Below are 12,236 nucleotides of genomic sequence, written 5' to 3'. Positions count from 1 at the left end.
TGCGGGGAGGGCGTGATATGCGGGAAGAGGTGAGGAGAGGCCTTTCCACTGCCTAGAACTTCGGGTCTGGGTCCCAGGTCACGGGTGTCAATGAAGATGGAGGAAGGGCCTCTTGCTGATGGGTCTTTCAAGGCTTGCTCGAGCCAGCATGGTGGGCAGGGGACAGGGAGGCATTTGTGCTTCTCAGCAGAGCCAGGAACCCACTGGATGCACCGATGTGACCTTGGCTCGTTGGAAACCTGCTCTAATGTGGGGCATTGAAGCCAGGAGATGGGACAGTGATCATTGCAAGGGAAATTATCTTACAGTTAATTTGTAAATTCCGGTCAAGGTCCTAAAGGAATTGATTGAAGGGAAGGTGGTAGTGAGCTTGATAAATTCAAAGTGAACTTCATAAATTCCTTTTAAAATCACTGGTAAGTGGCAGAGAAAAATCAAGTAAATGCTGAAAGAAAAAAATAATGTGGGCGGCTATAAGAGTTATAAAAAATATACCAATGTAATGTAACAGAAAAGTTGCAAGTATACTTTAAATATTTAGGAAATGATGCATTTGGCGTTTCAAAATGGAGAGGAAATAAATAAATGTGGCTGACAAAATTAAGGGTTTGATGTGTCTTCAAACCACATGCTAACATAAATTCCAAATGGGATAGTTAAATGTAAAAAAGATACCAAAAAATTAAAGAATGAAATGGAGGAAAATACTTATACAATGTCAATGTGAAGGAGGCCATCCTAAGTTTAACATGGAAATCAGAAACCATAAAGGAAAGATTGGAAATGTGACTGCAAAAAGGTTTATGATTCAAAAATATCATAAACAAAATTAATAAGCAAATGATAAAGTGGGAGAATTCAATGTATGTCAGACAGAGGGTTAATTTTGGTACAAATCAATAGAGAGAAGACATATTCCCAATAGGAATGGGCACAGGGCATGGATATGTAGTTTAAAAATATGTAGAAATGGCTGGGCACGTTGGCTCACACCTGTAATCCCAGCACTTTGGGAGGCTGAGGTGGGTGGATCACCTGAGGTCAGGAGTTTAAGGCCAGCCTAGCCAACATGGTGAAATCCTGTCTCTACTAAAAAACAAAAATTAGCCAGGCATGGTGGTGAGCACCCGTAGTCCCAGCTACCTGAGGGGCTTAGGCAGGACAATCTCTTGAACCTGGGAGGCAGAGGTTGCAAGACTCCATCTCAAAAAATAAAAAAGTAGAAATGACCAGTAAATACATGAGACCACTGTAACCATGACAGTAATAAAAGAAATGGGGCCAAACACAGTGACTCATGAATGTAATTCTAGCACTTTGGGAGGTTGAAGTATAAGAATTGCTTGGAGCGGCCGGGTGCGGTGGCTCACGCCTGTAATCCCAGCACTTTGGGAGGCTGAGGCGGGTGGATCACGAGGTCAAGAGATGGAGACCATCCTGGTCAACATCGTGAAACCCCGTCTCTACTAAAAATGTCAAAATTAGCTGGGCGTGCTGGCATGCGCCTATAGTCCCAGCTACTTGGGAGGCTGAGGCAGGAGGATTGCTTGAACCCAGGAGGCGGAGGTTTCGGTGAGCTGAGATCGCTCCATTGCACTCTAGCCTGGGTAACGACAGCGAAACTCCGTCTCAAAAAAAAAAAAAAAAAAAAAAAAAAAATTGCTTGGAGCTAGCAGTCTGACACCAGCTTGGGCAGCAAAGTGAAACCCCCTATCTACAAAAAAGTTGTTTTTTGGAGATAGAGTTTTATTCTGTCACTCAGGCTGGAGTGCAGCAGCGCGATCATGGCTCACTGAAACCTTTGCCTCTCAGGGTCAAGTGATCCTCCTGCCTCAGCCTCCCAAGCAGCTGGGACCACAGGTACACACCACCACGCCTGGCTAATTTTTTTGGCTGCAGTGAGCTATGATTGAGCTGCTGCATTCCGGCATGTGTGACAAAGCAAGACCCTGTCTTAAAAAGAAAGGGATGAAGAGGAAGAAAGAGGAGGAGGAGAAGGAGGAGGAGGAGGAAGAGGAGGCGGAAGAAAAAGAAAGGAGGAGGAGGAGGCGGCGAAATACAACTAAAACCACAGATGCCTCTTTTTGCTGGAGAAGGATGAGGAGGAGCACAACTGAAACCATAGGAGGAGAAGGGGTTGTGGGGAGAAGAGGAGGAGGAGGGGGAGGAGGAAAGTGGGGGAGGAAGGAAGGAGAAGAAACAACTGAAACCTCGAGATACCTCTTGAGGAGGAGGAGGAGGAGAGGAGGAGGAACGGAAATACAACAAAATGGCAGTTACCCCCTTTTGCTGGAGGAGGAGGAGAGGGAGGAGGAGGAGGAGGGGGAGGGGGGGAGGAGGAGGAGAGAGGAGGAGCAGAAATACTACTAAAACTGCAAGATGCCTCTTTTTACCTGCCCAATTGGCAGCAATCAGAAAGATATAGTGATAATGACAGCTGGATAGGGGAGACTTTGAGTAAACAGACACTCATCGACTGCTGGGGCTGTAAACTGGAACGACTGCTCTGTGGGGCCAAAGCCCTAAAAATGCCCCATCTGTTTGCACCAGAAATTTTATTTCTAGCAATAGATCCTAAAGAAATAATCAGATGTGGTAAATGAATGCATCAGTATGCATCACCGCCACACTCATACACGGAATACTGAAATTGCCTAAATGTGCACCCAGGAATCCAAATAACTCCTCTTGCTCACCTGTCAGTCACCCAAGTCCTTCAGCCAAGTTTTAAAAATCAAAACACCTTGTGATGTGGCCTAAGGAGCCCGTCCCAGCCTTTCCCAGGCTTGAGCCTCACTTTGCCCCCCTTGTGCTGCACAGGGCAGGGCCAGATGGAGCTCTTTGCAGTGGAGCAGGAAGTGCCATCCGGCACTAGAGAAGTGGGTGGCTGCTGAGGATGTAACTTGTGCTTTGTTTCTTGGTGTCCCGAAGGAATAGAAAGCATTTTCTGTTTCCCTAGGGACCTGTTTTTATCTCTAAAACCTAGCTTCTGGCCATACCTGTAATCCCAGCACTTTGGGAGGCTGAGGCGAGTGGATCGTGAGGTCAGGAGTTCACGACCAGCCTGTACAAGATGGTGAGACCCCATCTCAACTAAAAATACAAAAATTAGCCAGATGTGGTGGCAGGTGCCTGTAATCCCAGCTACTTGAGAGGCCGAGGCAGGGAATTGCTTGAACCGGAGAGGCAGACGTTTCAGTGAGCCGAGATCAAGCCACTGTACTCCAGCCAGGGTGATAGAGCGAGACCCCATCTCAAAAAAAACCACACACACACACACACACACACACAAATAAAACCAAAAACCAAACCAAAACAAAAAAACCTGGCTTCTCCTTTGGGCCCTCAGAGTCTGACATGGTTAGCTCCTGCCCTCACCTCCTGCTCACCACCTAGGAAGCCTCTTAGCTCCAGCCAGGCAGATCTTCATTCAACTCTTCAAACTCATCATGCCTCTCCAGCCACACAGTCTTTGAAAATGCTGTTCCCTTTTCCCAAAACTTCTCCCTTTCTCTTCTGCCTGGTTACTTCTGAGCTTGGATGTCCCTGTCTCAGGAAGCTCTTCCTTGACCTAAGTTTTTAATAGGCTCTTTTGTGCTCTGCATTCTTTTTTTTTTTTTTTTTTTGAGACGGAGTTTCGCTCTTGTTACCCAGGCTGGAATGCAATGGTGCGATCTCGGCTCACCGCAACCTCCGCCTCCTGGGTTCAGGCAATTCTCCTGCCTCAGCCTCCTGAGTAGCTGGGATCACAGGCACGCGCCACCATGCCCAGCTAATGTTTTGTGTTTTTAGTAGAGACGGGGTTTCACCATGTTGACCAGGATGGTCTCGATCTCTTGACCTTATGATCCACCCGCCTCGGCCTCCCAAAGTGCTGGGATTACAGGTTTGAGCCACCACGCCTGGCTGTGCTCTGCATTCTATCTGTAATTTTACATTAATCAATGCAACCGTTTGGTTTCTGTCTCTCTCTCCCAAGATTCTCAGCACCACATGGCAGGACCATGTGTTAGCTGTATGTAGGTAGCTCCAGTATCCACACGGTGCATGGCACATGGCTGGGCTTCAACATGGTTAACCCATGGCTCTCGGAAATTTTCCTTTATTATTTCTTTGATAACCCCTTGTCCTTTGTTTTTCTCTGTTCTCTTTCTAGAGTGTCAACTGGTTGGATGTTGAACTTGAATTGGTCCTTGAAATATTTTATTGCTCTTCTTGTATGTTTTTCTTTTTCATGTTTTATTCTGCATTCTAGACATTTCATTGATTTTGTTTTCCAAGTTGTCTAGCAAAAGTTTTTTTTGGTAATCATAGTTTTAATTGTAAAAAGTTACTTTTTTAATGTTTGTACACACATGTTCACAGCGGATTAATCACAATAGCCAAAAGGTAGAAATAACTGTCCATAGACAGATGAATAAACAAAATTTCATATATCCATACTATGGATGCTATTCAGCCTTAAAAAGCAAGGTAATTTTGACACATGCTACATTGTTGAATCTTGAAGACTTTATGCTACGTAAAGTAAGCCGGTAACAAAGGACAGTTACTGTATGATTTCACTCATATGAGATACTTAGAGTAGTCAAATTCATGGAGACAGAAAGAATGGTGGTTGCAAGGATTGGGGGCAGTGAGGGATGGGGAGTTATTGCTTCATGGGTACAGAGTTCAGTTTTTCAAGATAAAAAAGAGTTCTGGAGATAGTTGTGGATGACAGTTTTAGAACAGTGTGAATATCCTTAATGCCCACCGATATGGTTAGACTTTGTGTTCCCACCCAATCTCATCTTGAATTGTAATCCCCAGGTGTTTAGGAAGAGGCCTGGTGGGAAATGACTGGAGTATGGGGGCAGTGTTCCCCATGCTGTTCCTGTAATAATGAATGACTTCTCACCTGATCTGACGGTCTTATAACTAGTAACGTTTCCTGCGCTGACACACGCTCTCCTGCCACCATGTGAAGAAGGTCCTTGCTTTCCCTTCTGCCATGATGGTAAATCCCCTGAGGCCTCCCCAGCCATGTGGGACTGTGAGTCAATTAAACCTCTTTCCTTTGTAAATTACCTAGTCTCAGGTGGTATCTTTATAGCAGTGTGAAAACAGACTAATACAGCCACTGAATTGCACATTTAAAAATGGCTAAATGGTGAATTTTATATTGTGCATTTACCACACACTTTGAAAAGATAATTGCTTCTCTAACTGTTCCTTTTTTCTTAACATCTTGTGTGTGTGTGTGTTTTTAAGTTGTAGTCTTTCCTCGAGCTTTCCTGAGGATACACACTTGCTTTCTTTTTAATCTTTTTTTCTCTGATTCTTGTTCTCTAAGGACTTCTTTGGCTCTTTCTCCCTCACTTTGGAAGCTTTTCTGAAATATATGGGGCTACCTGGCATCTTTCCGTATCTAAAGGGATTTTGTGCACAGACTGATGGGGGTTATATGCACGTGGGCAGAGCTTAGAGCGGGAACCAGTCATCACACTCACGGATTCCTAAATGCCATGGTAAGGAGGGCTTCCTCAAGGGTGCTGAGCACTCTGCTAGTAGCACCCATCTCACCAGGCAGTGTACACAGTTCTCTTTGGAGAGAGTCTGTGATTTTTTTCCTTGGGGTAAGTGCCTGGCCGTACCCACGACTTGGGGGAAGGGACATTGTCTACACCTGGATCTTCATTTATTCTGCCTTTTCCAGCCCCATTTCACTTCACCTCTGTGATACCTGTGGGGGAGCCCAGAGGCTCCCTGAGGTTCTCACAGGCGGATGGCTGACTCTAGCCCCTCTGCATATTTTCTAGGCTTCTGCACCCTCTAATCTACCCCTCAGGTCTCTAACTCCTTTTCATCTTCCAGGTGGAATCACTTGTCTGCTAACGACTTCCTTCTGCTCGCTCGCTCTTTCTTTCTTTCTTTCTTTCTTTCTTTGTTTTTCTCTTTCTTCTTTCTTTTTTCTTTTCTTTTCTTTATCTCTTTTTCTTTCTCTCTCTCTTTCTCTTTCCTTTCTTTCTTTCCTTCCTTTTCTCTCTTTCTGAGGCAGAGTCTCCCTCTGTCACCCATGCTGGAGTGCAGTGGTACGATTTCGGCTCACTGCAACCTCTGACTCCCAGGTTCAAGTGATTCTCCTGTCTCAGCCTTTGGAGTAGATAATATTACAGGTGTGCACCACCATGCCCGACTAATTTTTGTGCTTTTAGTAGAGACGGGGTTTCACCATGTTGGCCAGGCTGGTCTCAAACTCCTGACCTCAGGTAATCCGCCCGCCTTGGCCTCCCAAAGTGCTGGGATTACAGGTGTGGACACAGGTGCCACCATGCCCAGCCTGTCCTCTTTGGTGTTGTGGCTTAGACTGTTTAAAACACTGGTCCATCAGTTGAATGGAAGGAGAGGATATAAATGCGCCTTCTCAGTTCCCATCTTGAATCCCATTTATTCCCACAGCTGCTGCCCTAACTCTGTCTCATTCTCCTGCCCGGGATCACTGTGGCCCTGCCACCCTCAGCCCCTTCGTCCCAGCACATGCTGCCACAGCCAGGGTGACCTTCCAAAAGCACGAGTCTGGGTGTAGATCCCTGTAACTCCTCAGTTGACCTTTAGAGCCAGCAGGATCAAATCCGCAGGACATTCAAGGCCTTTCACGAGCTGGACGCTGCCTGTATCTCTAGCCTCGTCCCTGTGCAGCTTCTCGGTGAGCCGCGCTCTTCGAGGCCTCCCGACGTCGGCTCACACTGGGCCCTGGCCTGGAGCCCTCTTTCCCCTTCTGTTCCTAGACGGCGTGAACCCATCTGCCGAGAGAATGAATAATTATGCCCCCACTTTTGTTTTTTCCTTGCATGTGGAGGGAAACCATCAGGGTAGCTCTCCTGGACTCCCATTTCCTTACCACCCACTTCCTGCAGGATCTCCAGCGTCACCTCCTCCAGACAGCCCTATGTGATTGCCCATTCTGGGGCAGGTCCCTCTTCCGTCCTCCACAGTCTCCTATATTCTTACCACGTTGTGCAATCCTTTTGCCTTTTTAATGGTCATGTGAATGCCTTCAAAGGGAGGAACCTAGCCGGAATTCAGCGGTTCCCTGGCATCTGGCATAGAATATCCGGATGGTTGCAGAATCTCCTGAGGCCTCAATCCTCACTCCAGTAATGGCCAGGGCCTGAGAGAGGCAGAACAGAGCAAGCTCATGTTTGGTGACTCCTGTCTGCACAGCCCACATCCGTGTCTCTGTGCGTACCACGAGTCTAAGTGCCCTCTGGCTGAGCTGCTCCCGTGGCCTTCAGTGTGGAGGCAGCAGGGCCCATCCCCAGACAGGAGCTAAGTCCTGTATCCTCTTGGCCATTCCCTCCCTCCTCCACTTGTTCTGGTCACTGGGAATCCTTCATAGCAGCCTCCCTCTCAGGCGAGCCTTTGTCCACGATGCAGATGCCTATAGAGTCATGTCACCGTGGGAGGGGGCTCCCTGATCCCCCATAACTGACCCTGCCCTAGAAGCCAAATGAAGTGTGCAATATGAGATTGCAGCACTGCACTCCAGCCTGGGGGACACAGCAAGACTTCGTCTCAAAAAAAAAAAAGAAAAGGGCCAGATGTGGTGGCTGAAGCCTGTAATCCCAGCACTTTGGGAGGCCAAGGCTGGCAGATCATGAGGTCAAGAGATCGAGATCATCCTGGCCAATATGGTGAAACCCCGTCTCTACTAAAAATACAAAAATTAGCCGGGTGTGGTGGCGCGTGCCTGTAATCCCAGCGACTCAGGAGGCTGAGGCAGGAGAATTGCCTGAACCCGGGAGGCGGAGGTTGCATGAGCCGAGATTGTGCCAGTGCACTCCAGCCTGACGCCTGGCGACAGAGTGAGACTCTGTTTCAAAAAAAAAAAAAAAAAAAGAAAAGAAAAGAGAAAAGAAAAGAAGAAGAAAAGAACCTAAAACATACACCAAGGGGCATATTGAATAGCATCCCTTGATTCTGATGATCCAGGCTTGAAATAAGTCTACCACCGCCTGATACATCTAAAGTGAAACAAAACTCAGTGCGTGCCAACTGTGGTACGATGTGTTCCAACAGTTAAATTGGGTGGTCCCCACCTCCTCCTCCCCAGAGATGTAAATGAGGTATGAGGGAGAGCAGAGCTGGCCTGGGAGGGAGAGGGGAGGAGGGGGAGATAGCGATGGTCTGTTCTGTTCTCTCAGGCAGCCGATCCATAAGCTGTTAGAGAAGTGGCCTCAGAAAGCATGCTCTGAGGAACACTAACTTGTAAGCCCCTGCTACCATCCCTGAAAAGGCATTCCAAACCAAATAATCCGCAATTATCCAGAGCACTCAATGCCTGTCCTAAGGAGTCCCAATTTACATTGCCATATTAAAGGCTCTGAGGAGTCCTGCAGTGAATAATTTGCTTCCCAGCCAGGCACAGTGGCTCACCCCTATAATCCCAGCACTTCAGGAGATTGAGGCGGGGGGATCACTTGAGCCCAGGAGTTCAAGACCAGCTTGGGCAACAGGTGAAACCCCATCTCTACAAAAAATAAAAAAATAAAAATAAATACAAAACAAACAAAAAAATTTAATTACTGGACCTGCCACATCAGCATCGCCTGCAAGCTTATTAGAAATGCAGAATCCTAGATGCTGTCCCAGAATGACAGATTCTGGAGGTGGGGTCTGAGATCTGCATATTAATCAGGCTTCCTGGTGAGTTTGTTCATATTCTGGAGTTGGATGAGAATTGCTTTAGGGCAGTGGTTTTCAAAGGGTGGCTCATGAAATTCTGGAGGTCCCTAAAGCCTTTTTAGAGGATCTACAAGGTCAAAGTTATTTTCATAATAGACGGTTATGTTAGCCTTTTGCATTGATCATGCAAAAGCAATGGGGAGTGAAACTGCGAGTGTCCTAACACCCATCAAGGCAGGGGCACCAAACCATTCTGGTGGTCAGTGTTCTTCACCATCACACACTTACAGCAAGTGGAACTTACATGTCATTCCCGACTGCCCTTGATAAAGCAAATATATACGTATTACTTTTGTTAAATCTCAACCTCTGAGTTCACATCTTTTAAATACTCTGTGTGAAGAAATTGGAGTTAGACATAAAGCACTTTGGTTTCATACCAAAATATGATAAATATCTAGACGAAAAACATTTGCGCCGTCCTTGAACTAGTTGCATTTTTTATGACACACTATTTTTGCTTGAAAGGATGGTGGACAAACTAGTTATTCAGAGATGGGTTGTTGTCTAAAAAAATGAACAAAGTAAGCTTGCCTCTTCAAGGAAAACCGAAAGTCCTTATAGGCAATGATAACATTTGAGCTTTCAAGTGAAGATGAGAATTTTGGAAAATTTGTATTTACTACCACAAGCTTAACATATTTCCACTACTTTTCTGATGCGATTGTGGTAGTAATGATTGTTTAAAATACCGTATGATGAAATGCATCAGCATCTGAAAGATCTGTGTAACTCAGAAAAACAATCTTTTCCACATGACCAATGAATAATGTTACAGAATCATGCATAGGTTAAAAAATCCATCTGAAGTGCAAGATAGATCAGTGGATTTTAGAGTCACAAAGCACTGAAATTTCATTGATATGGTTTCCGAATCCACACTGCGATTAACCTCTAACAAGTACTACTTGTTGAGTTTTGGTGTAGCATTTAAGAAAATTATCCACAATTATCTGAAAAGACTGTTAAAATATTCCTCCCTTTTCTCACACGGGCATTGACCGTATCTGAGCTTGCTTCCCTGGGCTCCGTAAAAGAGGACTGAATACTGAGGTCCAGCAGGTGGGGGGCACAGTCTGCTCTCTCGAGTCAGTAGATAAAATGCAAGGTGTCTGGGGCACCCAGAGCTCTAATACTACTCATCAGCTTTTACTGCAGCTGACGTGGAGACGCACTTAGCCAGGGGTGTGTGCTGCTCCGGGGAGAAAATGAGGGTAATTGAAATTAACTTGGCTCCTGCCATTTTTTCCCTTCCTTTCCTAATCACCGGGAAATCTGCTGCTAGCTGAGCAGGAGGGCCTGAGGGCCAGTGCTCCAGGGAGTCCGGGGCTCAATTACGCTTCGGTAAATTGGATTTCTGGCCGTGAGGCCGTGGGGCTGGGGTTGGCATTGAGGCATGAGCTGCCAGACAGCATTAGGCCAAGGGCTGACCAGATGGGCCCAGCGGCTAATTCAATCTGGCTTCCCAGAAACGGGACTTGGAAGGCCAGAGCTGTGGGTCTGGAGAGCTGTGACTCCAGCTGGGAGGGCAAGATCTGATGTGGCACTGGGCCCACCCCCTGGCCCCTCTCAGGGAGTCCTGTGCCTGGCACCTGGCCTCGGCCAGCTGTGCACTAACAATCCTGATAACCAGTGATGGGTGGCAGTTTAGTGCTAGGGGAAAAGCCCAGCCTGGGGACTAGGGGCCAGGGCTGTGGGCCCCACACATGTATCAGCTTGCTCTAGGAGTGAAGTCTCCTCTCACCATCACTAACATTTTTGCTTCTATGGGCTCTCACAGTCTAAAATAAAGGAGTCAGAAAACTCAGAATGGGAGAGAGGCTGAAACAGAGAAAAAAAGAGATGAGATTGTAAGATCCATGGATGTGCTTTGGTCAAAGAATAGGCCAGGGCGGATAGCCAGGCCTGCGTGACTCAGCAAGTTTGGTGCAGAAGGGCACTCCTCCACTTGTTACGTAACCTGTTTGTGTAAGTTTATACTTGGCGCTAAGCTACTATTGTCCGTAAAAAGTATAATTGTCCTGCTGACACTGTGCACACGGTTCGGCTCTTGGGGGTCTTGGCTCAGCTCGACATGGTTTGGCATGTTGGGCACACGGGTACCCAGAGAAAGACAGAAAGCCAAAGCTGGCCATCTTGCAGACAGGAGGGAGCCAGGACATAATTTGGCTTGAGTGTGCCCAGAGAGAGACAGCTTTAAGTTGCTGACCCTAAAGGCAAGGGAGCCCTAGCTGCGCAGCTGTGCGTGGGAGTGGCCAGCTGAGCAGCGGAGATGGTGGACAGCGTTGGAGTAAGCTGCTATTGAGAAAGAGAGTTTAAGTAAGTTGCGAAACAGAGCTGCTGCTGAATAAACCGTATTAACTTCCCGAGGGCCCCCAGAGTGTTCTCTCTGCTCATCCACCCACTCCCCTTGGACTTTAGCAAGGTCTGGCCTGGGCCCCTGGGATCTGATGGAGATCGCAGGAGATAAAGATAGAGTGAGATAGAGAAAGAGAGGTAGAGAGTGAGTCAGACCCACAGAGAGGCAGGAAAAGATACAACAGGAAGAAACATCTAGACGGAGCGAGACAGAGAGAGGAGATACAGTTTGCTTAGAGAGCAGAGGAGAAAAGGAAGACAGAGACTGAACAAAGTTTCACTACAAAATGAGTGTTCTAAGTGGGGCTGCCAGGCTTGTTTTTCTTTTCCTTAAAGATAGTTCGTGGCCAGGCGTGGTGGCTCACGCCTGCAATCCCAGCACTTTGGGAGGCCGAGGCGGGTGGATTGCTTGAGGTCCGGAGTTTGAGACCAGCCTAGCAAACACGGTGAAACCCCGTCTCTATTTTTTTTTAAAAAAGAATAGTTCCTAACCTCTTAAAAACCCAGTTCCCAAATGGTCAGAGAAGGCCCCATTCTCATTCTTGGAAAAGAGGAGGAGGAGCGTTTTTCTTCTGTGTTTCTCCTGATTGCTTTCTCCAACCAGGGCACGGAATTCAAGATTTGGGGCAGCCCCAGCAGCCTGAGCTGTCTGGTTAGTTGGCCTCAGCTGAGTCTGCCAGAATCTTCCCAAATCTCACACAGAGTCCTCCCATCAGCCCCTCCTGGGCTTTAGACCACCCCAGCTGTCAGAGCTGAGATGGAAAAGCCAGGACCAGGCCAGTGCAGCGTCCCTGTGTCCTGATTGGCATGAATCCTCCATCATATCCTGCCCAGCCCTTCTTCCCAGAAGTCACACGGTGGGAGTTCCTGTGTCCCGCTGTGTCCCACTGTCTGACACTCAAAACTCTCCATGCAACATTGCTTCAAGCCTTTGCTCTCTTGGGCTGCACCTGCCAGAGACTGAACTCACATCAGGGTTTCTGGCAAGCTGGCCAACCCCTCCCAGCCTCTCCAGGGATTCATTTCCCATTTTCTGTCCCACCCCAACCCATGCTGCAGCCCCAGGTATCCCTCACCTGCATCAAGTTAGGCACACGTCTCAGCTATCCAGTAACTACTAGGGGTCAGGGACACAGAGAGTTTCAGAGCCT

The sequence above is a fragment of the Saimiri boliviensis genome, chromosome 2 (genome assembly GCF_048565385.1).
Source record: "Saimiri boliviensis isolate mSaiBol1 chromosome 2, mSaiBol1.pri, whole genome shotgun sequence".
In the NCBI taxonomy this organism is placed as follows: Eukaryota; Metazoa; Chordata; class Mammalia; order Primates; family Cebidae; genus Saimiri; species Saimiri boliviensis.
The sequence above is the reverse complement of the archived record's forward strand: the minus strand, read 5'-3'. Positions refer to the sequence as shown.